The sequence below is a fragment of the Typopeltis vanoorti genome, chromosome 18 (assembly GCF_054136105.1).
Source record: "Typopeltis vanoorti isolate ZY-2024b chromosome 18, IOZ_Tvanoo_1.0, whole genome shotgun sequence".
In the NCBI taxonomy this organism is placed as follows: Eukaryota; Metazoa; Arthropoda; class Arachnida; order Uropygi; family Thelyphonidae; genus Typopeltis; species Typopeltis vanoorti.
The window spans coordinates 61,982,156-62,009,580 of record NC_143566.1 but is presented as its reverse complement, the minus strand read 5'-3'; positions in this window follow the sequence as shown (position 1 = coordinate 62,009,580).

Below are 27,425 nucleotides of genomic sequence, written 5' to 3'. Positions count from 1 at the left end.
TTTATTCTGCGTATAAGGATCAATAAATATCTGGCAAAATATAGGCATAATTTTGATTGAGTTACACACACAAGAAGAGGGAAGACCAGACACTAATAAATAAAGGTGCAAATTAAAACATTATTTCTTTCAATTAATTTTTCATAAATCTCACGGTAGATCTGAAGACCTCTTGCGGCACACTGGTTGAAAATCGCTGGCCTATAGCAACAGTCAACTGTATATTTTGTCTTACTGGCTTTGAGCTCACATTAGACTGCTTCAAATGAAGCAATGTGATGCAGCCACCCTTCTGCCTATCTCCTATTCTTTTTAGCTGTTTTAAATTACATCCTATTATTATTATTCGTGACACCTCCAAGGAGTCCAAAGACTCGTCGTGGGAGGATACCTACTGTACAACTCTCCGTCTCCACTACTACACAGAACCTCTACTACCAATCACCTACATCAACCATCTACTGGCCACAACAAGTGCCAGATTTATGTATAAGTTAAAAAAGCTACAGCTTGGGGCCTCAAATAAAAAAACCAGCTGATGTAATTTAAAACAGTAGGGGGGGGGGCTCTGGGTTTTGTATAGCTTAGGGTCTCAGCAAGTCTAAATCCGGCAAAGCCCACAACCACCACAGCTAGTATTTTTTGTCTGTAAATTGCATATCTTCTCTGAAAATACTAAACCCTTCACAGTCCATCCCTGTAACTACATCATTTTTTGTTACAAGTCTCACTAATGCCTATAACAGTTTGCAAGGTTGCACTAAACAATGCCAAAAACTTCTCCCTCTTGTTCCAGATACTTCTGGCATTATCATATAGAAACTGCAACATCACTTGCCCCCAATCACCTTTATGTCCTGAATTGACTATTCTCTTCAATATTTTGGCTTGAGAGACTAGATTCTACACTTGTTGGTCATTCGCACACTCATTTGCCTAATGGTGCCTTCACCGAAACTGACCTGCTTCTACCCTAACTGCTTAAGTTTTCCTGAATTTGTGTTTCAGCATCTCAGTGAACAAAGCTCTCTCTCTCTCTCTAGACACCTAACAACAAAAGCCATTTAAATGCAATCCATCAGCTTTATACAAATCCTTCTTTCCATCAAACACAGGTCACAAGTCCACAAACTCTACATCAATCCTTCTGCACAATCTGTGTATCTCCTTATTAACATCATGTGTACTTAATTTCTAATATACCTCCTGTTCAATGATTATAATCTCTTCTCCATCATCATTTAGGCTTTGAACGATATCAAATTTAAGAAATAAAATACCTCAAATTGATCATTAAATACATGAACTAATATCTTTGTCGTATAATCAGTCATTTTTCTACTGAATCACACAGTGAAAGAACTCTGGCCTGATTAGTTAACAGCTGGTCATATTGCACTTTCACTTTTCTTACAAATAATTCTGTTCTCTTCATAACCTCACTTTTTTTTATTTTCCTTATATAAATGATTGTGGCATCCAACCTTATACTGACTTCTGGATTGCATGTTCAATCTCACCATTCTTCTATTTGATATACCAGATTTAACTTGCTGACATTTGAATACATTAATCTTAAATATTTCTTGATCATTGTCAAAGCAATACTAATTTTCTTTCTGCATAACTCCTTATTCTATGCTATTCTAGGCTGTTCCTCGAGCTTTCCATAATTACCTTCTTTACAGTTAAATGTCCTTTTCTCTTAGAAGCTCTCATTATAATAAGGCAAGCCTCCACCCAGACTTTTTATCTCATTGTCATCTCTGACAACTGCAGAAGATTTGATGGCTCATTTCCAATAATGTTCTGTGATGAAATAATCAAAATCAAGACTCTCAATCCTTATATGCCTTCCACTATATATTGCTCAAGGCAGTTGTTTCTCAAACTTTCAAGGAAGTCATTTTCCTTGCTCATACATGCTATCTCTTCATTCCAATCTATATTTCCATAATTAAAACTGCCCATAATAATTACCTTTTGCATGTTAAGTAATTTACCCATAGATTTTTTTTTGTCATCATCCTCCACATTTGCAGGCCTAGTAACATCAGTCTAAACATTTCATACCGCCAGTGGCGTACCTGGGGGGGGGGTCCACCCTGGGCGGTGGAACCTTTTGCAGTTAATTCTAAAATACAGTCTCGAGAACTCAGTTCCAACTATTGTAATACTGCGAATTTTCCCCACAATTGCTGTAAGTGTTGCTAGTTGTGAGAGGAGTTTTTCTAAATAAAACTGATTAAGAATTACCAACATTACTATGAAATAGACTTTGCCAATGTCATCGACGATTTTGCTAACAGAAAAGCAAGAAATATAACATTTTAGAATGTTGAAATTAAAAGTTTTACTTCAAAAATAAACATAGTGTTTTAATTTATTTCCCTGTATGTCATTTTGACTTTTTGTAGTATTTTTGGTGCATACTGAGAGGAGCAGCAAAAGCTCTAGCTACACCACTGCCTCAAAATCACTATTTCCTTTCCCTCTTTTGCTGCAACAATTCCTCTGCTATTATGAACACTACTTCTTTCATGTTCTCATAAAAAACACCACAGCCTTTCATTTTTATATCTCTCAGCATATCCTCATTAAACCAGTTTCACCCAATTTTTCTTCTTCTTCAACCTGCTGTTTGGAGGTGTCACATAATAATAATAATATTGAATGCTTGTTGAGCCATTCTCTCTTCATCTATTCTTTTCACATACCCAAGCCATCTCAAACTGCATGCTCTGATTTCACCAGCTAAAAGTAGGGTTCTATAGAATTCATAAAATTCTTGACTATTATGAATACCACCAGCCTTTCATTTTTATATCTCTCAGCATATCCTCATTAAACCAGTTTCACCCAACTTTTCTTCTGCTTCAGCCTGCTGAACCTCTAAGGTTCTTTGCTGCATGTACCAATGTCTTCCATTCCCCTTGTCTTGAGCTCTTTCATTCCAATTCTGGATTCTCATCTCAGCTAAGTTTTCTGGGATATTATCTTCCCAGCATATCATGTGTTATCTCTTTCAGGTCCACAGGCTTTTCTGAAAATTTTATTTTCAAAGATCTGCAATGCTTGTGCATCTTGGTCTGTTATGCTCCATACGAAACAATAGGTCTAATGATTGTCTTGCACATTTTTGTTTTAACTCTGCTTGATAGACTGTGGAAGATAATAAATGATGTAGTGAATGATAAGATCTATTGGAGGTAAGATCTAAATGTATTTCTAGCTTTTATTTCTGTACTAATTTTATTATCTCGAGTTATCAAGGTTCCAAGATATTTGAAAGCAGCAGCACTTTTAAATTTCAGGTTATCAATGGTAAACTGGCAATTTTCCCCTTGTGACTTTTGCATAAATTTAAATATTTAGTTTTGTCCTGGTTGATTTGCAATCCCAGTTTTTCAGCAGCAGTTTTGAGTTTTCTAAATGTTATTCTAATGTCTTTAGCATTTTCTCCAACGAGGCATATATGATCTGCACATCCCAATATTACTTCTCTGCCTATGTTCATCTTTTACAGTTTTCTCTTGAATATATTTTTCTAATGCTAAATTAAAAAGGATGGGCAAAAGGGCATCCACTTGCTTCAATGCTGTCTTAATATCAAAAGATTCAGATATAATTCCATTAGCCAATACCATGATTTGGCTTCCAGTGATACAAATTTTATTAAATGGGTTATCTTATGAGGTATTCCTAGTCCATCTAACACTAGCAAAAGGTTTCTCTGTGAATGCTATCATATGCTTTTGTAAAGTCTATATATAAAATATGAACCCACAGATTATATCCCCCCCCCCAGTATCTGTCTAAAGTGCAAAAATATGGTCAACTGTCAATTTTCTTTAGAACCCTGCTTGATATTCACCTATATTTTCTCCAGCATAATGTAAGATTCTTTTTAGTATAATATTAGATAACATTTTGTACCCTGTTGACAGTAGCAATATCTGCACTGTAATTTTTGCATTAATTTTTGTTTCCCTTTTTATATACTGGAATGTAGCTATTCTTTCCATTTTACCGGGTATCTTTTTGTTTTCCCATATTCCTATAATTTTTTTGGGAATTCAAATTAATGAAGGCAACAACAATTTTGTCCCTATTAATATCTAATAGGGACATTAACAGAATTTAATGCTGGCTGGGGCATCGCCCAGGGAACCAGGGCAAACAGCGAAAAGTCAGCTACTGGAACAAATCCTAAAACTTACCCCAACTCAACATTACTTGAGTTCAAGATCGGTACTATCACCATAAGAAGCCTGAATTGCAAAGAAATGGAGCTAGCTGAGGAATTCGATAAGTACTAGATCGACATAATAGGGGTGACTGAAACAAAAAAGACAAAAACTGGTGAGATCTTTCTGAGCAATAAATGCAAAATTTTATATTCAGGCAATGACAATCAAGGAAAAGAAGGAGTAGCCATAGTATTCAACACTAAATATGAGACTAATCTTCTTGAATGGCAGGCAGTCTCAAGTAGAGAGATGTGGGCAAATAGGAGAATGGGAAACTGGACAATGAGGCTTATTTGTGCCTATGGTCCCACAGAAGGTACTACTAAGAAAGAAGTGGAGGAATTTTTTGAGGCTTTAGAGAAAGCAACTGACACAATGAAAAAGGAAAAGTTGGTCCTTGTTCGGGAGCTAAACGGTAAGGCAGGAAATGATTGTCAGACATACAAAAATGTTTTGAGAAAATTTGGAGAAAAGAGCAAAGCTAATAATAATGGCAAATACCTGTTGGATTTCTGCTCAGGACATGGACTGGTTATTACTAACACAATGTTCCAACATAAAAATGCGCACAAATTCACATGGAGAGAAGTGGCAAGGAATGAGAAAAAGTCTCATTGACTATGTTATGGTTGATAGTGATGTTTTCCCACTGGTGTAGGACACCAGAGCGTACAGAGGATTTGAAATTGTAAGTGATCACCATTTAGTCTTGAGCAGGATAAAATTGAATTTCATATTGAAAAGAAGAACATGTAAGAAAGTTTTAAAGATAATAAAAGTTGAGCAGCTCTCAGATATGAACTGTAGATTAAAATACACAAATATTATTCATGAAAAAATTAAAAAATTTGAGAACAGAAACCAAACCTTGGAGATTCAGTGGCAAGCCCTGAAGAAAACACTGATTGATTCACGCAGAGAGCCATATGGTGAGGTTCTGTGCAAGGATAGAAAAATCAGAACTAAATGGTGGACACAGGAAGTTAAAAAGGCAGTGAAGGAAAAGAAGAAAGCATATCAAAAGTTCCTGGCAAATAAGTCAGCTTGTGCTCTTAGAGAATACAGAGACAAATGTAAAAAAGCTAAACAGTGTGTAAAACTAGCTAAACAAAAGTCATGGGGGGGGGGCTTTGGCAAAACATAGAAAATAAATATCAAGAAGGTGGCAAGATATTCTGGAGGTTGTTGAAGAAGCTTGGAAATGGAGGAAAGACTGCTGTAAAAGGAATTAGAGATGATAAAGGTGAAATGAAAACAGGAGAAAAAGATATCCTTGAAGTATGGAGTAATTACTTTGAAAAACTGCTAAATGAAACACAGTGAATACAGCACAGTGATAAAAAAACACTGCCCAGACATGCATACTTGAAGTAGAAAAAGCCATCAAAAGCCTGAAATGTGGAAAGGCAGCAGGACTAGAAATGCTCAAGTATGGAGGTATAAAAGTCGTACAGTGGCTGTACTGTATACTGTATAATTCAGAAGGCCTGGACAGAGGGATGAATTCCAGATGACCGGAGAGAGCTCTCATAGTACCCATATATAAAAGGGAAATAACACAATGTTATTTCCCTTTTGAAAGTAAGAATTACAGAGGCATTTCATTACTGAGTGTTCCTGGTGAGATATATGCAAATATACTTGAGAAACGGCTGAGATGGATTGTGAAAGAGAAGCTTGGTGAAGAATAAGCTAGATTCAGGCCAAATAGAGGCTGTCAGGATCAGATTTTCGACAGATAGTTCAGAAATCATGGGAATATAACAAAGATCTGTATTTAAGTTTTGTAGATCTGGAAAAGGCATATGACAAGGTGCCAAGAGAGAGAGAAGCTATTCCAAATGCTACATTTATATGGTGTTAATGGGGCATCATATCAAGCAATACTTAGTCTTTATTTGAATTGTAAGTCAGCAGCTAGAATTGAAGGAAGTACAGGAAGATGGTTTAATGTTAAATCTGGTGTCAGACAAGGATGCACATTATCCCCTCTTTTATTCATTATCTATATGGATCACATTATGAAGGAAAGTGGTATTAAACCTGACATGAAAATTGGAGGTGTTAATCTCAGCTCTTTGCTTTATCCAGATGATGTTATACTTGTAAATAAATCTGCTACAAGTCTGCAAGATTCTCTGACTAAATTGAATAACTGTTGTAATAGATATGGTATGAAGTACAGCATTAAAAAAGACAAAGACAATGAAAATAGGCAGAAACATTGAAAATATCAACTGCATTGTGAATAGAGAACTTATAGAACCAGTAAAACATTTAAGCTATTTAGGCATGATTTTTAGAGAAAATGGTAAGTTAAATATTGAAATAGACAACAGAATCAACAAAGCTAGTAGGTAGGAAGTCAACTGAATAAATTTATATGGAATAAGAGAGAAATTAGTCAAAACACTAAATTAGCTATATACAAGACAGTGTTTAAGTCAATTTTAACTTATGGATCTGAGAGCTGTATTAGAAGTAAAACACTTGACCAAAGATTAGAGACCAGAGATATGAGAGTCCTGAAAAAGATTAGGGGCATGAACAGATGGCATCAATGGCAATATCATATTAAAAACGAGGATATTAGGAAAGAACTTGATATTGTCAGCATCCAGGAATGCATTAACAGAGCTAATCTCGGGTGGTATGGTCACTTAAACAGAATGGGAGAGGAAAGATTAGCAAAATAAGTGTTCTCTGCCAGGTTGGCAGGAAAAAGACCCAGAGGAAGATCAAGATATAGGTGAATTGATACAGTGAAAAGTGCCTTAGAAGACAGAAATATAAGACAGGATAATATTGGAGTCTTGGCATTTAACAGACTGATTTAGAGGAAAATTATAGATTGGAAGTTGATAATGATGTAAATTTTTCATGTAGTACTATGATATCTTGTACACCCCCTTGAGGGTATATATCAGGAATTTGATGATGATGATAATATCTAATAATCTCAGCATGAGTTGATAACAGTCATATCTGTGTGTCATTGCTCAGCCTCCTTTTTATCATAAGCTATCATATCCCCCCCCCCAGATCTACTATTATTCATTCTTTATTCACATATTGAAAATTGCACCATATCCATAATAAAGTAGCTTTAATCAAGCACCTTTTTATTTCATTTAAATAAAAAAAAAATCATTCTGTTTAAGTATTTATCATTCTGATTATCACACATTGTAGTATTGCAGATGACCAAAAGTTATGTATTTATGTTTTGTATGTATATATGAAATAAAAAACTTTCTCAGTTCATAGAGAGTTCTCAGATGCACAGGAGTATGAATATAAGAATGAATGGACTCTATGGAGGTGTCCATGCAATAATAATAAAAATCAATTTGTAAGTTTCATAAAAATGGTTTATTTCTTGTACAAGCTGAACTTGAGAGCTTGAAAGGTGTTCAGAGTAACAGTGCTTAAAATGAATGCTAAGTGAATGCACAAGAGTGAATGCACTATGATCTGAAGTGTATACAAGATGCCAAAGCTGGAAATGTCTCTCTCTGACCTATCTGTGGTCATTATCTGCTATAGAGCTGAAAAACAAGTAATCAACAATTTACATAATATACAAGTAATGATTTTTTTTCTTATAAACTTATTTTTAAGTTTTACACAGTGAAGACAGACTGAATTTTCACATATTCTAACAAGCAACTGTAGTAAGCTCTATAAACATACACAGGCCAAGGATGTTTGAACTATTCACATATTACATTATCATGTACATCAGCCATACTTATGTCAAGGACAGTTGCATAGAATGCCTTTTTCATATTTAAGTCACAAAATGAAAACATTTAACTTTCCTTTACTGAAACTTGAAATGATTTGTATACTTTATAAACCAACATTTAAATTCTTTTTATATATATATATATATATATATATATATATATATATAAAAAAGGAAACATTTATCAAACACCAAAACAAACCATAGAGACTTTAAACAGCTTAAAATACTTGATAGTTATAATTAAAACATCCATAAAAATGCACCAAGTGATTGCACTGAGTGAGCATAATTTTACATTGACATTTTAATTAATTCAAGTAACAACATAATGCAAACATTGTATTAAATATTTATATTGACTTCTTTTAAGTCCATAACGCAAAGTCTATAAACATACAGGAGAAAACTTTTAAACCACAAAAATTAAACAAAACATCAACACTACTAATAATTAATAATTTAACTCGGAATTTACTATAATAAATAAATTATTTAAAAGTTAATTATTGCACATAATATTTTCATTAACCTGTTTCTTATGCTCAACAAAGCATCCTGAAATATGTTAACAAAGTCAATCCCTATTGTTACTTTAAACAGTAATAAAATCAGGGAGGGGTGTGGAAGAAAAAAAAGTCATATAAATTCAGTTTTTTTTCCCCAATGTTGTTCATGTGCTTAACAATGGCATATAAATAATATCTTTTTCTATTCTTAGGAATTCCTGCTCCCACACACACACACACACACTTTCTTTAAAGAAGTCACTTAGCACTCATCTATGATTAAAGTTATTTTCTCAAAACTTAACTCGGTTGTAGACATCACATTTACAATGGCAACTTTCTTTTGATTTTATTCTGCCAATAAACCAAAGGTTATTTTATATTCACAGAATGCAAAATTATCCAAACTAAATGTTTTTAGTGTGTTCATTGCAGAAAACATGCTGTCGTAAATTTCTCTGTTACTAGGATGAACAATAAAAACTTATCTTATAGAAATTTAAAAGCAGCATAAGTAAAAATCTTTTGTGAAGGAATATGTAAATATTAAATAGATCAATTTTATTCCTTCTCATTTATGATTAGTAACATTGCTAGACTTAATTTTCAGCTGGCATCTGTGCCCTCCAATCAAAACACTGTAGATCTGAAAACTGTCCTGGTATGGATGTCTGTGGCTTGACCAAGTATCATATTGGTTCTAGAGCAGAGAAAAGGTTTATCTTACTCTCAGCCTATCTAGAGCACTAAATATACAACAGGTTTCCGTGTGGGATTCCTATGGAAAAAAACAGGTAACCCCAAAAGCTACTGAAAAAGATATACTACATACATCTAAAATAAATAAAAATAAAGCTTCCTCTCTGTTCTAGTCTAAAAATACTTCAGAATACGTTGTATGAAATTTATATCACTCATTCCAAATGGATTCATATCTGAAAATTGTTATCATCACGTGATAAAAACTGAGCTGTAATAATGAATGACACAGTTGTGAATAATGTGTAGGAAGAGAGTGCATTTAATGACAAGGTTGGAAAGTTTACTGTTCTCAAAACAAATATGCTGAGTCAGAGGAACAAGAGTCACTAAGGCATTGGGAGTGGTCTCATGTAGGGACTGCAGGTTGTGTAGCATGTCACAGGGCAGAGCAGAGAATGAGGAGTACAATACTGGGTATAAGGATAAAAGGAATACTTGAAGTGTTCTGCTTTATCTTTCTGTGAATACAAGGAGTATCAGAAATAAGATTGATGAGTTTGTGACTTAATAAGATTCTGAAGAATTGATCAGTGTTAGTGAACAGCTGACAAAAGACAACATTCTGATAGTTAAAGAAGTAAGATTATAACATTTCAGAGTACATGGAGGAGTGTCACTTATGAATGCAGACTGCAGCTGTGCCCACTCAGAGTGGGTTTCAACATAGACTAGAAAGAGGAACTGATATCTTATAATAAGGAAACTGACTTTATGGATGGTAAAAATTATCCCTAGCATCATATAGTAGAGGGATCATGAAGATCAAGAGGTTTAGACTTGGTTATCGCATCAAAGAATATCACCGTGAATATCTCTTTGCTACTTGTTGGAAAGAGCAGTCTTAACTTGGGAGGTGAGGAAACATACTAAAGTTTCAAGAAGAAAGGGTTTAATGTGGAATTAAGGCAAATGTTACAACACTCGGGAGTTAGTCAAGCAATATTAGATAACAGCAAAGAGCGATTGTATCCTTAAGGTGAAGGGAATAACTAGAATCAAACAGGAACTGTAAACAAAGAAGCAGTTATGGCAGAGGTTTAAACAGGGAGGTAAAGCAAGGAAAATCCCAGAGTTTTCTTTTATTTATGTGGCAAGTTGGAGGAGTAACGATTATGGAACAATAACCTTTATGGACGGAGAAGGCAATCATGTTATTTGTACAAACGTCACCAGAATGTTTAGCAACCAAGTTTTATTCATCGAAGAAGAGGATAGGTTGAAGGACTGCAAGTGAATGAAATAGATGTATCTGGAATATTAAATATTCTGGATGAGATTTCATCACAAGTTTTAAAGAAATGTGCTAAGGAACTTATAGAAACACTGACAGTGGTCTAATGAAAATTCTTTAATGAATGAAGCTGGACAAAAATTGGCAGTTTTGGAAGAAAGAGGAGGACCAATGATAGCCAATTCAGCAAAAAAACCATGAAAATACCTATAAAAGAAATATAAAGCAGAACATCTATAAGAAAGTGACTGGAATGTCTGCAAGAGAAGAAATCATCAGTTACTTGGAATTTCCTCTTCTGGATAGCATCAAGCATTAACATAGCCAAGTTTTAGTGCCATTGGTAACTTCATAGCTTAATGTCTTTTATAATGTGATAATTTCAATGATTGACAAAATCTCTGCCATTGGTGCCTTTCTGATACCAACAGCTACCCAAATGCCAAAGCATTCCTACACCACTATGAAGAATACTAAGAGAAGTTTTAGGTGCACCATCCCAAATGTGTGAGCTGGGTTTGCTGCAAGGTTAGGAGAATTTGTTCTGCAGTTATTCCTGTGAGAAGTGGTGTCTTGAGAAGAAAAGTACAGAAAGTTTTTTTTTTTGGAGACTAAAGAAGCTATGCCTGTGTCCCAAAAAAAAGTATGAGGTGTATGTTAGCCCAAGAAGGGAAATCTGTTGTTTGGAGATCTGATTATTATTACAAGTAACAAGAAGTTAAGTGTGATCTTTCTTGAGAGACTTAAGACAGGATTGTGTTTTTGTAGCTGATGCTCACAAGGCTATCTCTGCTTCATGAAGAACAGAAGACAGGTAAGAGTACTTCTAAAGAAAGATCTTGAATTGTCTAATGATTGTGCACCACAAGCTTTATTAAATGAAGAAGAGGAATGGAATGTACTGTGATCAACATTGTTCTGGGTAGGACTTGAGATTAGCAAAGATTATTTATGTACAGAAGGAAAATAGTAGGTAAAATTACAGAGCTTTGGGGTACTCCAGCAGTGGTGGGAAATTCTAAGGAGAGGAAACCACTAACTATGAAACATGGTGAATAATCTGAAACAAAGCTGGTTAACTCAACTTCAAAGGGTAGAAGATCTACTGTGCACTGAGAAGGCATCTGTACCAGGGCCAATGAAGTTCACTATAAATGTCAAGAACAATCAAACATATTTCTACAAACTTTTCTATAGTTCATGCTAAAGGTGAGTGGCCATAACTAAACAGAGCAGCTTTCAACTAAAAGTAGTGGAATCTGTATATTATTAACCTGGACATTAATAACCTTCTCAATGATTTTTGAGACAAATGAAGTGAGAGCAATTGGATGATATTTAGTTGGCTGATTTTTATCAGCTATTTTTTTTTTTGTTTTGGAATGGACTGAATATAGGCATGTTTTCATGATGTAAAGTAGATGCATGCCAGTCAAGTAGAAAAGATTGAATTTGTAGTATAAGACAGATATCAATTCTGGAGCACAATGGGAGTACTATCATTAAGATCAGATTACTTGTTAGCATCTGTGTGGTAGTTGGGATTCTTCTGATTTCTTACTGAAAAAAAAATAGGGAGAAGTGGTGAAGGTGAAATCTAGGATCTAAGGAACCTTTATCAGAAATTTTCAACTGGAAGATGAGTTAGCTGGTCTCATAAGGTGGTGACAATGTTTATCCTCCCACAACCTGGCAAACCAGCCAGAGAACTTTCTCACCCATTACTCACACACACAAATATGAATTTCATTGCCCGGTGTGAGACCATCGTCCTGCTTACTGGAGGCCTTATAAAGTTTCATGTTTGGTCTACAGAGCAGGGTTTCCAGATTATGTAAAACTATAAATAAAAAATGCAAAGAAAATTAAATGAATAAAAAGAAATGCTAAAAAACTTTTAGCCTGTCAAGTGTGTGTATATATAGTGTGTGTGTGTGTGTGTGTGTATATATATATATATATATATATATATATATATATATAAATGTGCTATAATGACTTCAACTCACAAAAGATTTACAGCCTTTTGTGTGTTGGAGTCAAATATATATATATATATATATAGGAATAAGACTAACCATCTTATCCTAAAATTATACTTAAGAAAGTCAAGGATATTTAACAAGTTAGACCTTAAGGGGCTGCAAATATCATGCATTATTATTATTAGGCATGCAGTGAGCAACTCCTGACAAATTGTGAGCCCTTTGCCTTTATCATTAATGCAGCAGTTAGAAGAGGAGAAAAATGTTGGCAGTAGGTCAGTATGGTCTTTTGGTGATGTTACAATAGTACCATCTGGATGTGAGAGAGATGTGGAAATATCGACAGGCAAAAGTGCATTCAATGGTCCAGAGAAAGGGAGAGAGAGAGATCAGAGGGCTTGGTTGTTTGAATAGGAGACAAGTTTTTTTGCAGCTGCTGTGAGCTGGGTGGAATTCTGTTCTCAAGTCACTTGTGATATGTTGAATAATTTTCATTGACTGCCTTGATGCACCTGGAGAAACTGGAAAATAGTCAAGTTTAGCTAAAATGGAAACAGCACCATGGAAAGGAGAAGTCACGGAGAGCATCGCACTGGTTACCTGGATATAATGCCAAAGGACATGAGAAGGGCTGGGTCAAGGTTATATTAGAATTAGGTTCTGTAGTAAGATATAGCTATACATTCATGCTTCATGTGAGGCTTTTTCTGATGATTTCTCACAAAGTTTTTTGTAGTAACAGCCCACATCAATTTATCTCTATCATGTCTCCTTCTATGCAAGTTGCATCCCCTGCAATCTGTCCTCACATCCCATATTTCACAGACCAGACAGTGGATTGGATCCTTTCTAACATATTCTCATCCCCTAGAGCACAGCTTCCCAAACTTATGGATGTAAAGGCCCCTTTGGGAAAATTAAAATATATCACGGCCTCCATCGAAAAAAAAAATTGTAACACAGACATATATTATTATATTTATATTCAATACAAAACATACACAGCAAATATTGCAAAAATCAAATGCAAATATTACATTTTTAGCATCTTACATACACATTTGACATGACACACTTAGTCTTAAACACATTTTAAATTTGTTTTCATTATTCCCCCCCCCCTCAACAAAACTATCGCCCCCCCCCCCCCCAAGGAGGACCGCAGCCCACAGTTTGGGAAGCGCTGCCCTAGAGGAACAGCAAACAAATCTACACAGTAGTTCATATGCAGCCTGATCAGTCTTATACAAGGAGAGACCATAACCTGTTTGCATCTGCATGTCAAGGTAGTCTCATCATTATCATAATCTGTTGTGACATTCCTACAGTTTTAGCAATGTGACTCCAAAATTTCAAGTCTCTCTCTCTCCACCATCACTCTCAAATCTCTCACCTCTTCCACTTCTTCAAAATTTTCACCTGTATTTGTACTTGTCAATGATTGTATACTCTACATTCAATTCTTGCCTAGCAGATTTCAAGAAATTACATTTTGAACCAATGAACTCATAGCTTGTTGGAAGTTTTTTCACTTGATTATACTATAAATTAAGGATACCAAGAAATTATATGCTTGGTTTAAACTTTTATTTAAGTGTAAGCAAATAAAGTTTGCACCCAGTCCTGAAAATACTCTTCAGGTGCAAACTCTTTGCTTACACTTGGATAAAGGATTAAACCAGGTATATAATTTCTTGTTATCCTTAATTTTTGAACTCATAGCTCCACTCACATAGTCTAATGAGATCCTGCAAGGCTACAAGATCCACTCTGCTCCTCATAGTTTTTCCCAACTTTGCATCATTAGAAAACAGCTGCATATTTCCAATTAAGTTTCACCCAATATCATTAACACAAAAGCTAAACAATAATGGCCCTAAAATAGATCCCTGCAGTGTATCCCCCTCCCCCATACATAACTTGTGATACCTATCTGACAGTCGATCTCCTATACAATTCACTAGTCTCTTATCCAGTCCCATCCAATTCAATTTAGTTACCCGCTCATTGCAACTAATATATCAAAGGCCTTTGAAAAATCCAAGTGTACCACTATATATGTATCTCACATATTCAGTGAATTTAACACCTCGTTGCAGTACATAAGCAGACTGCTAAAACATGACCTTCCCTTAATATATTCATACCGACTATCATAGGGAATACTGTTGTTGTTGATCAAATTCTGAATACTAGAATTCTTAATAATAATTGAGTATTTTTCTAGAATTTAATCTTGAGGAACTTTTATTTGAAATCTGTACTTCTTTGCATGCAGTTTGCTGTATTATTATTATTACATGATGCCTCCAGGGAATCATCGAGAGAGGGCGCCCAGAGGCGTAGCTAGAGTGGGGGGGGTCTGGCCCAGGCAACACCTTGAATCTTTTTGAATTTTTGTAGTTAATTCTAAAATACAGTCTCGAGAACTCATTTCCAAATATTGTAATACTACTACGAATTTTCCTCACAATTGCTTTAAGTGTTGCTAGTTGTGAGAGGAGTTTTTCTAAATTAAAATTGATTAAGAATTACCTGCATTACTATGAAATAGACTTCGCCAATGTCATCGACGATTTTGCTAACAGAAAAGCAAGAAAAATAACATTTCAGAATGTTGGAATTAAAGTTTTACTTCGAAAATAAACATAGTGTTTTAATTTATTTCCCTATACGTACGTCGTTTTGACTTTTTGTAATATTTTTGGTATGTATTGAGAGGATGGCAAACTCAGGGACTGCACCAGGTGACAAAAGCTCTAGCTACACACCTAAGGGCACCTACTCTGCCACTCCACCAACTACAGCAAACCGCAGCTACCACCACCATCATCTACACCAATGCCATCTACTGCCCACCACCACCATAATATGTATTTTCACAGACAATCACAAACATCCATGCCCATAGCAGGATTTGAACCCACAGCCTTTTGGCTGGAGAGCAGATACGCTAACCACTCAGCCAACCAGGCTGGCAAATGACGTTAAAGAAGAAAATATATATTTTTGATACATATTTTTAATACAAAACAATAATGTAAAATTACTTTTATGTAATGTAATATTACACATTATTCTTCAATAGTGTACTTATATATGTACACACACACACAATTATGACTCCATGGAGATCTGGAATAATAACAATTATATATATGTGTGTGTGTGTGTGTGTGTTAACTTCAATGGTATTTTATTTTATTTCTTTTATGTTCACAAATACAAAGGATGAAGTTCTAAAGCATACTGTCTGAGAAGGCTGACTATCAGGACCAATCTTATTAAATTTAATTATTTTCTTGTATTAAGTACAAGAAAATAATTAAACATTCTTGACTGAAATTAATTACTGTGTTGATTGATTACTGTGTAAATTGATTACTTTGTGTGTATGCGTGCACACGCACAGTAATCTACTGTTAAACCCTTACCTGTCAACTAACTTCTGGTACAGCTTCATATAATTCTACTTCAACTATCTGACCCTTCAACTATCAGAATGGAAAATTGCCTTCCCAACATGGACAGATAAAAGGTAGATTACTGTGTATGTATATGTTCTCTTAACTCACAGAAAACATGGTGAAGTGGCAGAGAAGAAAAGAAAAATCATTCAAAAAATCAAATATCAAATAGAAAAGAAAAGAGAAATCATCAATAAATTACCTGATTTTTTAATTAACTTTATTTTGTTGCTAACTTCGAAGTTTTTATAATGACTTTAAATTTAGTGGAAACTATCCTTTATAAATATATATTTCAAGGATTTCTGCAAAAGCTTCCGAGTGGGATATCTGCTCTCCTCCATCCCCAACTCTAAATATTATATATATATATATATATATATATATATATATAATGATTTAGAATAAAAGCATTATACTCTTGAAGCCAATCCCAACAATTTCTTTTTAAGAACATTTGTAACTGGTTAACCACCTTACCGGCCATTATTGACCAAATATGCATCCTCAAAAGCTTCAATATCCATCATACATTACAATTTTAATATGCACTTCGCATCCATGGTAACCTGGACGTATATATACGTCCTGGCCAGTAGCGTGGTTAATTCATAAATGTAAAACGCTTGAAAAAATGTACACTAAAGAAAAAAAAAGTTGCATACAAACAATTGAACACAGCTTGGCATTTAGATTGCCTTGGTTTCATAAATGGATTGATTGATCATCCCAAGTTTCTACCCTTATCCTGAGGTATATCAGCACATACTAATTTAAAACTTTCTACTAGGCAGGAGGAACAGAAATCTCATCCATTTTTTGCTACAAAGTTGCTTTGTTAAGCACATGTTGTATGAGATAGTTTTGCATATTACCTTTTGTTGTGCTGGGATGCCTATTAAAATCTTTATGCTCTTGAAACTAAACTGACTAAGAATAGAAAATAATCCTCACAGTAATTTTTGCAAAACTTCTATAACAGTTAACAAGATGAATGAAAACATGAAAGATTATTTGCAGAGCATCAAGTGCAACACAGCAGCTTCATTTTTGATATTGCAGAATATCTTATTTGTAAAAATCGCGAATAAGATACATATTTCACTTAAATCGCACTGTTCAGTTGTTTTGATTTAGTTTAATTTTTATTTATTTTTTGATTTAGGCAAATTATGTTTATAAATCAGCAAAAAAATATACTTTATATTGTAAATTAAAGATGCCAAGAAATTAAATTCTTGGTTTCATCCTTTATCCAAATGCAAGCATGCATATGAAGTAACTTCACGACTGTGCCACTTGTGTATAGAGGCTAATGACTTCATATCAATTGCCTTAGTATCCCATACCCTTACAGACATTATGTCTGTAAGGATATGCATTATGGGAAGGGCCACTACCCAGAGCAGTTTTGACCTTTATTGAGGTCTCATCAGTGGGAGCCAGACCCAGAAGTGATACCAAGGTTGAAGTAACACAGAAGTCATATTTCCATTTCCATATATAAGTAGTCAAAAGGGTGTCACACCTTATTACTCATAAAAAAAAAATAATAAAAAAAAATACTTTATACTGTATATCAAGTATACATATGGACACTTTACAAAAAAAAACTTTTTTTTCCCTTAAACTTTCATATCTTAAAATAATTTACATCTGATAAATTTTTTCTTTACATCTGATAAAGTATATGCAGTATGCTTTAACAACAAAACTAAATTTATTACAGTATGCACAAAGACTATGCTCACTGAATAAATGATGTACATTTTGATTTCAGCGAGGGCATTTCATCTAACACATTTTTTGCATTAAAAAATTAGCATTTAATTCACCATGTATTGGCCCTGGATGATTTTTTTTTTTTTTTAAATTCTGAAAATGCCAGTGCAATTTTTATTTATTACTATTATTTCTGTTTTTTTGCTGATTTCCATAGAAACTAAAACTATAAGATAAAACAATCAATTGATTGTATTAAAAATAAATGACTAATAATTAAAATTATCTCCTTATGTGGATGGTGGTGGTTTTCCCTACAGTTGTTTCCGTTCCTAGGTGACTTTGTAGGCATTGCCCACAAAGTGTTCCTGGTGAGATTTTTACAGGATAGTTCACCATTGCTCCCCCCCCCCCCCATTTTATTCAGGCTCGGGACTGACATATGGCTGGGACGTATTCGTGACTAATTCATGTGTGTTCAAGGGGCCAGTTTGCCTATTCTAGGGGACGAAAAACTCGAGTTTCCAGGTGAAAAATCCCCTACCTCCGTATGAGACTAGCTAATTCACCTTTCGTTGAAAGAGATCAATCCTCTTTCCTCACATCACTCACAGGAATTGAACCCAGGTCTTTCCAAGCAAAGGGTTTCATCTATATGACTGAGCTACGGAGGCTCCCTTACGTAGACAGGAGAGAGTAAATGAGTAGATGATGGAGTCAATTATATTGGTTCTATAGTCTAAAGTACATATACATTATTGCAATGCATGCAGCAGATGACATAACATTATAAAAATAAGCTATCTCAATAAGAAATAAATGTAAGAGTAATACATTTCAATGTTTGTTGATGCCCTAATGAGGAAAGGAGACTCTCAAAGTCCAAACATACAATGCATAACTACAACTGATCATATGCATCAGTTGTTTGATTGTATGAAAATCAGCATGTTGAAAATAAAGTGCTGTATATAGTTAAATAAGGGAATTCCAATTAAACTGAATTCAACTACTTCACCTTGATAATGAAATAAATGTTATCCTTCATTTCATACTTACTTAGTGACCAGAATTTATTATAGCAAAATTATGGATACTGCGACTATTATGCTGGAGTAATTAAGATTAATTTAAAAGTAATTACTTGATTTTTTTTTAACCTTCATATTACAATCACCAGCAGGAACACAATATGAGTCCCAATTTCTTTTTTTTATTTGTAAACTGGTTGACAATCAACAAAATTATTGTTCAGAATTTTTTTTTTGACCCAATGTTTATAATTTTTTTTTATTGATTGTAATTCATTCTTTCAAGTCAGCTCATCAGGGCAACTTATTATTATCATTCAATCTATAAGGGTACTAAATTACGTTCAGTAATCATGTTGGGTGATAATAAAAATATATGTATATGTATTTGTAAAAATTTAAAGCGAAAGACAGTAAAGGACAAAACAGACAGAAGGAAAAGGTGTGAAAATATATTATGTAATGGAAGTGTGTTTTGATTTTCATGTTCAAATGTGACCTGTATACATTTGTGTTGAATGAGCACAATGAAGCAACAGAACATAACGCAATTCTCAAAAAGAATACACCTAAAAAAGATTATGATAAAGCCAGTCATTCCATAGATAAAAAGAATATTTGATAAACTAAGTCAATTGTTACAAAAAATAAAACCTTAATGCCTTTAACCTCCCAAAATGAAACAACATATTCACCTCCTCCAAGAATCCCCTTAATCATGTGACCCAATTAGGGATACAGTCCTAAATCTGGTACATCTGTATCTATATTAGTATCTGGACAGGATAAGAGTTTATTTGTTTAATTTTTTTCTGTATTCTTTAATTTATTTTTTATGCAATCTGGAAACTTTGCTCTAGAGACCAAATGGAACTTTTTCAAGTCACAATAAGCAATTTTTTTTGGAAGTTTTTTCCCACTTGGTTAGACTATAATAAATTTACTTTAATCCTTTATCCAAGTGGAAGCAAACAAAGTTTGCACCTGAAATATCTTCAGGACTGAGGCAACTCATGGTGAAGGTGGACCAAACTCTCATCACTACTTGTCTTAATATCTCCCATAATGCAAAGCACATCTCCTTTACCACAAGTTGTCTCAGTCCTGACTTTGGCAACAAAGCACAAACTTTGTTTGCTTACACTTGGATAAAGGATTAAACTAAATTTATTATAGTCTAACCAAGTGGGAAAAAACTTCCAGCATCTTTCTCTAAATCCAGAGTAATTTAATAATAAGGTGAGACACCTTTTGGCAACTCGTTTAGGTAAATATGACTTCTCTATTGCTTCCACCTTAGTATCGCCACCTCTGGGTCTGGCTTCCACTGACATGACCTCAATAAAGGTCGAACCAGTCTGGGTAGTGGCCCTTCCCTTAATGCATAGCATTATACATGTCTGCAAGGAGACGTGCTTTGCATTATTGGAGATACTAAGACAAGTAGTGATGAGAGTTTGTTCCACCTTTACCACGAGTTGCCTCAGTCCTGAAGATACTTCAGGCAAAAATTTTTTTTTCTTACACTTGGATAAAGGATTAAACTAAATTTATTATACACAATAAGCAAGACAGTGCTCTCACACTGGGGGATGAAATTCATATCCCACCTAAAGATAATCACAAACATTAATGCATATATTCAAACCAACATCCTGCTAGCTGGAGATTGGGTATAATGACCAGTTGGCCAACCAGGCCAGTATACATATATATATATATATATATTTTTTTTTTTATGATTTATGATTATTTTTTATGATTATTTTTTTTTCACCTGAGGTCAGTCTATGGTCAATAGTGGGCTATAATTGAAATGGTAGTTGGAATGTGTGTGTGTATATATATATATATGCTCCAAATGATGACCTTAATATGAAAGATGAAAAGTCAAGTAATTATGTTATCTTAAATTAAAGTTTCTATTTCAGCATTGTAGTGGCAGTCTCCATATTTGTGGCACAATGATATAAATTTAATGCTAAAAAATTTTGCTGAAATGTCTAACACCGTCTTGAATGTTTTTGGGTTTAAAAGCTGCACTATTCAGATTGAGGTTTGTGCACGTACACATGCACACATACAGTATATATATCAAAAAACTGTTAGTGGCTTTTAAAACACTTTGTGGTCAGAAGCATTCTTTAGTCATTTGACACGTTTATAAAAGGAAAGCTGATGCCAAAATTTGCTGTTTGGCCATTATAATACTAATTTGGTATATCAGGGAGTTTATAATTTTTACAAAAAACAGCACTATGATATAATTCAAAAGATAATATGTTTATGTTCCATCACCTGATGGTGAAAGTGATCATGAGGTATTGGGTTGGAAGGTAGTCACAAACAGAAAAAAGTTGTTATCAAGAAGGTCTATATATGTGGAGCTAGAAGGTGGGTGATTATCAGAAGCTCCATAGTCAACTAGCATTAATAGATTTTTGAACTGTGTAGAAAAGATGTTGACAGTGCATGGGAAATTATAAGATAGCATCTAACACAAGCAATGCATAACTGCAAACCAAGAGTTGAGCAGATAATAGAGTAGGAGTGAGATGGATGAACAGTGAAATCAAGCAAGCAGTGTTACAAAAGAAGTTATTAAGTACAAGGCAGTTTGCAATGAACAGATGAGCACATCATATGTGTTGCAAAGACTGTGAATTCTATAGCTGCTATGATAAAAAGTAAAAGTACATTGATATGTAGGGATAAGGAGGTAGTGGTGCCTCTATATAATATAAGGCATTGGTCAGACCACATATGAACTATTGTGCTCAGATTAGGTCACCTAGTTTTCATTCTGATGTGGAAACACTTGGTCCAAAGATGAATAACCAAAGTTATATTAGGACTCTGAAGTGTTGGCTATGAAGAGCATTTGAGAGTATGTTGGTAGATAGGAGGAAAAGAGGAAATATGATAGAGACCTTCAAGTTAGTTAAGGGATTCTGTCAAATTAATATAGAAGAAATTATAAAAACAGTGGATGTTCAGACGGGAAAAATGAGAGGCCATCCCTAGAAGTTGTATAAAGAAAGTGAAGAAGAGTGTGAGGACAGGGATGCTCCAGTAGTGTCTGGCGCTTGTGTGCAAAACTTTAGCTGGTGCCCCTATACCCAGTAGCACGCCAGTAGTGTCCGGCACCTGTGTGCAAAACTTTAGTTGGCGCCCCTATCCCATCCCCCCAATAAAAAATCACTTTAAAAAAACGTTTTTTTTTAAAAGTATTTTAAAAAAAACGTTTTTGGCGCCTTTTTGGCACCTATGTGCATCACACACATTGTACATATGGCCGGCGCGCCCCTGTGTGACGAGTAGATTTGTAATGTGGGAGTTGTTAGTGAGTGGAATGCATTGCCTGAGAACAGGTAGCGTAAATAAATTCAAAGTTCATTATGATAGACTTGTTGCTGGTTGAATGGCCCTAAAATGATGAGTCTGTTGACACAACATGGAGGTTACCAAATAAGAATAATAATATACAGCAAATAATAAATTTTATATGAGAACCTTCATGGAGTGGAGGCCAATGTTAACCATTATCCACATGATGTCTAGCGAACTCTCTTTAAACTCGTTCACTGACAAAGCTCATAACTGCCTCTGGCATCACCATTCTGTAAGCAAAGAATTTATCCCTGATGCATTTCTTAAACACATTCTTACACAACTTCCAGGGATGACCACTTGTTCTCTCCTAGCCTGTTATCTATCATGTATTAAAATTTCTTCAATCACTTTATTTTTTTAAAGTCACTCCATAGACTAGTAATAATTTTAGCCACTTACCTCTGAATCCTCTTCATCACTTCTGCATCCCACAAGAAACTAAAATAACTAAATGTGTACAATTCTTCTGTGCTGTATCAAAGCCTCATTAAAAGGAATAATAGCTTCATTTCTGCTTGTGTGTTCTTTAACACCCAAATGATACTTTAAACTAGTTTGTCCACAAAACCAGAACTGAACTCTGTCTTTAGGAAAGGTAATGAGAGAAAGCCTATTCCAAAGAATAGAAGTAAGAAAAATGAAAACAAGAGACCTTGTTAAGTCCAAAGCCAGGCAGTAAATGGATGTCGAGCAGCAGAAGATTGTGTTTATACAGTCTTTGGAAGAAACTGGAGAATGAGAGTGGCCAGTTCATGAAAATACATATAGAAAGAACATAAGGCTGAAAGAGAACATATGAGAAAGGGACTGAAGAGTATTTGTGAGAGGGAGGAGGGTCATCAATTGACTAGAATACTTCCTTCTAGATAGCACCATGTATTCTTAAGGGGGTTTATGGTACACCATCCCACAAGTGCGAGAAGTACATTTATATTCCAAGGTTAGGAGGAATTAGAATTTGTACATGGCCAACAGTAGTGTAGATGAGAAGTAGTGTCCTCAATTGAAAAAGTACATTTAGTTTTTGGAGGCTGAAGAAACTATGGCTGAGGATGCTAGAGGTATACGTAAATCTCCCCAAAAGAAATCTCATACGTTTTGTAGATTTTAAGTGAGATCAAGTTTAAGGTATTAGTTATGCCAGTGTTTTTAAATTGCAGGTCACAACCCATTAGTAGGTCATGGAATCAATTTAGTGGGTCACAACCTGCATTTTTTTATGAAACAGAATAGAATCAGAGTAGATCTCACAAAATTCATAGTTTTAAACCATTTTGATCTGATTTTATATAAGTGTTTCAAATGTAACTATAAAATATATGGATGACTTGCCTAAGAAAATATTTATGCTTGGATTAGTGAGTGTAAACAGTATTTAAAAGTTAATATGATCATGTTTGATATTAACTTTAAGCTTTGGTTTTTATATTATATGCAATAAGGACATGTATCGTTTTTATGAAACTATTATTTTAGTTTAGTGTATATATAATGTGTGTGTGATCACAATGCAAAATGCATTTCTTATTGTGGGTCATGGTCCAAAACATTTGAAAAACACTGAGTTATGTGAAAGATCTTGAAGCTTTTAATAAATATGCAATTATAAGGTGTGTCAAATGAAGAAGATTGGGGTATACTGTTGTCATCAAGGCTATGGATAGGATTTGAGGTCTGTGAGAGAAAGGCCATTTATGTACAGGAGGAAGAAGTGGATGAGAGTATTGGCCTTGGTGAGAAGATCAGAGCAGAGGATGCTAGTGATCCAGATGAAAAGGGTAGAATTTGAAAGCATAAGATGGCAGCTCACAAAGCAGGTCTCTGTACCACCAGAATCAGATACTCTAGAAAAGTCAAAAACTACAAGTTTCTCAAACCTTTCCATGCATCCAAAAGTAGGTAGTGATAGCTAGAAGACTGGCTGTGAGTCAAGATGAACAAAATCCATATTGCTGGTTCACTAATTAGCTGAATGGCTCAAGATAATAAGAGATTAGCTGATGATAACCTTCTCTCATGATTTTTGTGAGTATTGAAGTGAGAGCAATGGGATGACAGACAGCAAATTTTTATTACAGTTTTTTTGGAATGGGTGAATATAGGTTTGGACAAGTATCCTTAGATAATTTTACATGTAACATGATCAACCTCATGAAAATATTTTAGTGCATCCTTAGTGCAGTTTTAAGATGTAATAAAATAGAAAACAAGTTTTGTAAATCTTTCATGAGTTCCCCTCATAAAATATATGAGAAAAAATTTTAATTTATAAAATAATAGTTCAAAAGAGAGCTTCACTTAACTGTTATCTTCCTGAGGGGAAAAAAAAAAAAACGTTTTGAACAACACTCTTCCACTCCCTTTTAATAACATTTTTATTTTTTTATTTCACCTCCTTTTATTAGTATTATATGGACATCACAATGGAACCTGAAGACTCATCACATTAACTATTATTCATACAATACCTAATATACTTCTTTGATTCACTCAATGAGATAACACAGCTACTTCTGGCAACCCATTTGACTCATTCACTGCTCTTCACACAAAAAATAAAGTCCTCACATATCCTTGCTAACTATGCTCTTAAACATTTTTCAGGTGTGACCCATTGTGCTCTTTTTTCTTATTATATATTGAAATATTTCCTCTACATCATCTTAACAAAACTCCTTTGGTAACAATATGACATGATTATGACAGAAACATATAATTAAAACATAAAACAAACAGTATGAAAGCAGCATATAAATGTTTCTACCACATCTCTTCTTCTCAAGCCTATCAACTAAATTAGTAAGCCATGAAACTCAATTTATCCTCATAAGGAGCATTCCACAGATATGGATCCTCTCTACCACTTTTTTAACCTTCAAGGTAAAAAAAGCGGTGAAGACGATCCAGATGCAGATTTGGTTGCCAGGAATTCCAACCAGCCAAATTTGTGCACACACTTCACTTTTCTCATCTCCCTGACTACCCCGCCCCCACACACCAAAATAAAATAGTTATGCTATTAGTATAATAAATGTGGTGGGCATAGACTAATCCTAATCTCTATGAATTAATAAAGAGTGTGCAAAAATCATATTTCATTTAAAAAAATTAAATTTCAAAAACAAATATTATTCAACCATCTTCCTTTTCATGTATATGTTTATATTCAGTTTTAGCTTTGACTGGTGATTTCATTTTAGACTGCTTTTCTCATGATGAACATTCATTATAGTGCTAAGCAAATAGTTGTCTGCTTCTGCCACAACTGATTGTTTAAGTTGGAAGAGCTTTAGTAAACCCAATCAAGTGTTCTATCTATCTAGCATCCATTGCAGGCACTAAGGTTGGAATTAGTGTGGCATCTGCCAAATTAACCATGCTACCGGCCAGGATGTATATATACGTCCACATTTCCATGAATGCGAAGTGCATATTAAAATTGTAATACCATTGATATTACATTGAAATTTATGATGGATAGAGCTTTTGATGGTGCATATTTGATCTTTAATGTAAGGTGGTTAAAACAGGGTCCTAAATTTGCCTTTTTTTTTTTTTTTGCATGGTGATTTACAGTTTTATTCCTTTCTACTAGTAGTTACTGAATATTTCAATGGTTTATTGAATATTTAATTTATTTTTATTTCATTAAGTATGGTAATTTTTCAATGTGTAGTTATTTCACGTCTTACATTTATGTGATGCTAATATTAATGTATTGGCAATTCCCTGGCTTCACTGTTTGGCACATATAGCTTACATAAACAATGCATAGATTAAACATTGTCTGCTTATCAGACAGGAAAAGTGCAGAGTCAAAGTTGTTTTTGAAGTGTTGCATAAACTGGCCTGATTGGCTGAGTGAATAGCATCTCCACTTTCCAAATGAACAGGCTGTGGGTTCAAATCTCACTGTGGACATGGATGTTTGTGAGTCTTTAGCTGGTCGAGGAATTTTATCACCCAATGTGAAACTAGTGCCCTACTTATTGGAGAAAAATTTCTATGTTTAATCTCTAGTGCAGGGTTTCTGAGTGATGTAACTCTTAGTCCCTCTATGGTACTAACAGTGCTCTAGATTTACAATCTTTCATGAGTGGGATTCACATAAAAGATTATGAAGTGCAATTATCAAATAATTAAGGAAAACTGTAAACCAGTAGTGAATCTCAACTTGAATTCACCTGAATTAATGAACTGAAACTGTTACTGTGAATATTTTTATACTCTCCCCAAGTTTCAGTAGGATTATGATTATACTGACTGGGAGAGAAAGTTTTTTTTTTTTAAATTTATTTATGCAATAAATAAATTGAAGTGTGCGATGAGTTTGAAGGATGAACGGAAAAAGAGTGATGAATTGCATTTAAATGTCTTTGGTGTGAATCATTTGAAGATGCTGCTGCTGCTGCTACTGTTGGAAGGGAGAATAAAAAGTGAAGAGAATGGATCTCAGCAAGTTAGAAGTGATGTGGAAGAGCAGAAGATTAAAGAACAAGGGATTGAAAGAGTGCGTATGAATGGAAAAGTGAGTGGTAAATGTGTAAAAAAAAATGAGAGAACAGGAACGCAAGACAGGGAAATGGGAGGGCTGTCAGGCTGCCGGGAGGTAAAAACACAAGAAAGGTCAATGCTGGAAGAGGAAATGAATGTGTGAGTAGACAAGAAAGAAATGGAATCAACTCGGATGTTGAGAAGGGGGCATGCATTTAGGTCTGAGAGGGTTCTGAGATGCATGTTTGAGAGGAAGGGATGGAGAAGTCATGTCTAACAAGCAGTAATCAGTGGAAATTGTTATACACCCAGAAATGAATTGGTATGTTTATATATAAATGCTATAAGCATCATAAACAGGGGAATGAAACTGTAGCATTGATTTATTATCAATGCTACAATTTATTATCAAAAATTGCTGTAATAAGTGAGACATGGTTGGTTGAGGACAACCTCCTGAAAGGAACAGAGATGAAAGGCATGATGTTTTTTGTGAAGACAGAAAAGGAAGAAAGGGAGGTGGAGTGTTGTTCATGATAGAAAAGGAGTCACGCTTATGCAAGGGAGAAGTGGCAGACATTTTGGGGCAGTATGGTGTGAAGTAGAGGCGGATAGACTGAAACGTTTAGTTGGATGTTGCTATACACCTGGTAATATGGAGGACAGTGACAATGAAATATATAAACAAATTAGCCTAGCAAATAGTAAAAGAGTGATCATTATGAGTGATTTTAATTATGGTAAATATAGACTGAGATGATGAAACAGCATCCAGAAGTAAAGTAAAGAAAATGAATTTCTCATGTGTTTGATGGAAAACTAAGTCAGGCAGT